Below are 3,756 nucleotides of genomic sequence, written 5' to 3' on the forward strand. Positions count from 1 at the left end.
TCAGTGCATCCACGTGCCTCATACGCGATCCCGACCTATGTTCAACCATGTAGTCGTATTCTTGCAGATACATAGCCCACCGCATAACCCTATCTGGGACATYTCTCTTCTTGACCGTCATGGCGAAAGCGTTGCAATCGCTAACTATCTTGAACTTCCTATCTTTAAGGTATACGTTCCATTTCTGCAATGCCTTAACCACTGCTAAAACCTCTAGCTCGAATGCGCTATACTTCTCTTCCGCCACTGTAGTTTTGCGGCTCATATATTCGACAGGGTGAAACAATCGATCCTCTGAATCCCTTTGCAACAAGACCGCTCCAAAACCCTGTTTAGAAGCGTCTGCGTGTACCTCCGTTTCCGCAGAAGGGTCCAAAAGTGTTAATGCCGGTACGTTAATCAATGCTTTTTTCAACTCTTTTACAGCTAATAAGTGGTCTACGCCCATTTTAAAAGCTACTTCCATCCTGAGTAAGTCTGAGAGTGGTTTRGCTATTATGGAATAGTCTCGTATAAAACGCCTAAAAAACGATGTTAATCCTAAAAASCTCTGTAATTCCTTTTTACTTGTCGGTATAGGAAAGTTTCGCACGGCCCTRGTTTTCTCTACTGACGGTAAAATTTGACCGTTCTCCAGGATGTACCCCAAAAAATTAATTTGCTTCTTTATGAAYTGACATTTCTCCCACTTTATCTGTAACCCATGTTCGCTCGCCTTCATTAGTACTCTACGTAGTTTTTCCAACGATTCGTTTTCATCCTTGGCGGGAATAACGATGTCGTCCATGTAYATGATAATCGTATCATCTTTGAGCATATCCTGAAACACTGCTCGAATAAACCTGCAAAATACTCCCAGTGAGTTGGTAATACCAAATGGTACGAAACAGAATTCAAATTGGCCACTGTGGGTGACAAACGAAGTATACTTTCGCGAGTCAGGTTCGACTGGTACGTGATAAAACCCCTTTTTTTAGGTCGAGGGTTGTGAAAGCTTTCGCGCCCTGCAACTTAACTAACACTTCGTCTACAAGGGTCATCGGGAAGTTGTCCCTAACAATTTTCTCGTTAACTTTGCGAAAATCGCAACAAAACCGCTTCGTCCCATCTTTTTTCTTCGTCAGTACCACAGGTGATGCATATTCCGAGGTGCTGTATTGTATAATCCCCTCTCCTAGCATGGCTTGCACCTGTTCATCTATGTAACGCTGGTCTTCAACTGACGTTCGACGTGGACGCTGCCACACGGGCCTATCATCCCATAGTATAAGCTTCATCTGCACCGGTATGCTTGACGGCTTTCCGACCACGTAGGTAGTAACTAGGCGCTCTACTTCCTTGGCAATACTACCATCTAAATGCGATATGTCGATTCCCTTCGACTTCTCCTCTGTTCCTTCATTCTCGGCTAGACACAACGCTTCAAACTCTTTCAAGAAACCAGTTCCCCATTCTACGCTGACACCTTCCCTGGACACTTCACCCTGGGCTAATCCTGTCAACTCCACCGACTTACGGTGCGAAMCCCTCATCTCGGTCTCAACCTCTCCAGAGCTGCCACCCTGGCACTCCGACTCTGCCTTGCTAATTTTCCCATCGGTGTCGTCCCTACCCTGTACTACTAGAGTACTCTGCTTCTTGAACGTTACTGTCCCTTGCCTAAAAACCAGTTCCACGTCCTTGAGGACATCGCTTCCTATTATGGCAGCGTACGGTATATCGCGTTCTCTTACTACGTGAAAAGTAATTTCCATCACCACCTCGTCGATCTCGACTTCAGCGTCAAAGCAACCCARTGTCGTGAGTTGCCCCTTGCCTATTCCATACAATTGCCGCTTCTCCCTACTAAGCTCGATGTCACCTAACATCAAAAGAGTATCGTATCTCATTATACAAGAGTCGCAGCCTGTATCTACTAGCGCACTAAAGGTAACGGTATTAATTGACACATCGATAAATATTAGGTTACTTTTCCGTTTGCTCCCCTTGTGGTGGCCTAACGTGTTTACTCGCTCACCTTTAACCATTTTGCAATCCTTGGCAATATGGCCTCTTTGCCTACATTTAAAACATATTACATTACTGGGTCCTGACCCCGGACATTCTCTGGCAAAATTACCTTCTTTGTCACATTTGAAACACTTTTTCCTTTGTGGCATCTTCTCACTAAAATCTTTCCCTGACCCTTTCTGAGGCGTGGACACTCTGTTTGACGACATTGGTCCCCCTCTAATTTTTGCGTAGACTCGGATCTGTTGTTTTAGCTCCTTTATGCTTTTCGCCTGGTACAGCATAGCCTTACTTGACCTCGTGTCTGATACTCCCTCTTCAAAATATTCCACAATACTCTTTTCATCGAGACAGCCTCCTTTCGACTGTTTCGCAACGCGCGGTGGATTTCAGAGGCGCACAACTTTTCGCCGAACTCCTCTAACAATGCATCTTTTAGATTCTTCCAGTCTCTGCAACCTACTAAGCCACGAGCGAACGATTTAGCCGCGCCTTTAAGCAATTGTTTCGCATACACATACCTCTGTAGGCCACTCCAACCTACAGTGTCGGCAACAGCTTCGAATTCCTCCGCCCAGTGATTCACCCCGCGCGTACCATCACCAGAAAATGGCGAAACACTATCTTCTATATCGCGCAGTGTAAACATCGCTCTTTGCCCACCTAAATTACCAGCCGGAGCATCATCGTAAATTGAATTTGTCGATTCATTTTCACTAAGAGCACCTTTACCTGCTTCTTCTTCCCCTTCAAAAACCATGTGCTGTAGCAATCGCAGCTGCAATTTTTTTTTTCCTACCGACAACACTTAGATTAAGTTCCCTAAGTTTTTCTTTCAGCATCTCCACCGTCATTGCTCTAATCGTGTCGGTATCCATCTTACAAATTGTTGACTACACCAAAACAAAACTTACACTTATAGCATGAACAATATTAACCTGAGAATTATATAGTTTTTTAACCACTTGTCCGCAATGACATATGTGTATGTAATTTCAATCAAAATAATTTAGGATAAATTAGACATAACAAATACAAATAAGAGAAACAAAATACACAAAATTTCCACGACTACTTACTCTCACTATGTACTTGATCGACGCTTTGACTTGCGCCGTTTAGCGGTACATATGTACATAAAAGCGTCTCAGAGTTTATAAGTATATACGCTGCTGCTTTTCTGTTCGCAGAACTGTTCAATGCGCTGCTTATCGGGGTATAAGCGGACGCACACAAACTCACATAAAGAGTACGCAAGTATGTTGCTGTCTCTTTCCGGCTAAATTTTTTGGCACTTTCGTTTGAGAATAACTGTCATTCACCGGTAAAAYGGTACTGTGTCCGTTGGAGCACCCAAAATTYCGGGGATGTTAGAATTTACGTACAGCACGTACACCGCGTTTTCACTGCACTTTATTCTGCAAATTGTCTGATTTTGCTTTTGCGCACATCAAATTGTCTTTGAATGCGTTGCTTTTTCACATGCGCTTATTAGCGAGCACGCTAATTTGTCTACTGCGTACTTTGGCAATATCACTTTTCACTTTGATTTGCCTGCAAGCCTGCGTAATAGTTTTTTCTTTCTTTTTACTTAACACCGCACTTGTTCACATATCTCGGGCGAGCCCCCAAGTTGTAGTAAAAGACACTTTGTCTATTCATTTAAAACCACGTTTATTAAAATATTGTCAAGTACATAGATGCTTAAACACTATTTAGGCACTTAAAACTACGCGGCACAATAGT

The sequence above is a fragment of the Bactrocera latifrons genome, unplaced genomic scaffold, assembly GCF_001853355.1.
Source record: "Bactrocera latifrons isolate USDA-ARS-PBARC rearing strain unplaced genomic scaffold, ASM185335v1 scaffold_176, whole genome shotgun sequence".
In the NCBI taxonomy this organism is placed as follows: Eukaryota; Metazoa; Arthropoda; class Insecta; order Diptera; family Tephritidae; genus Bactrocera; species Bactrocera latifrons.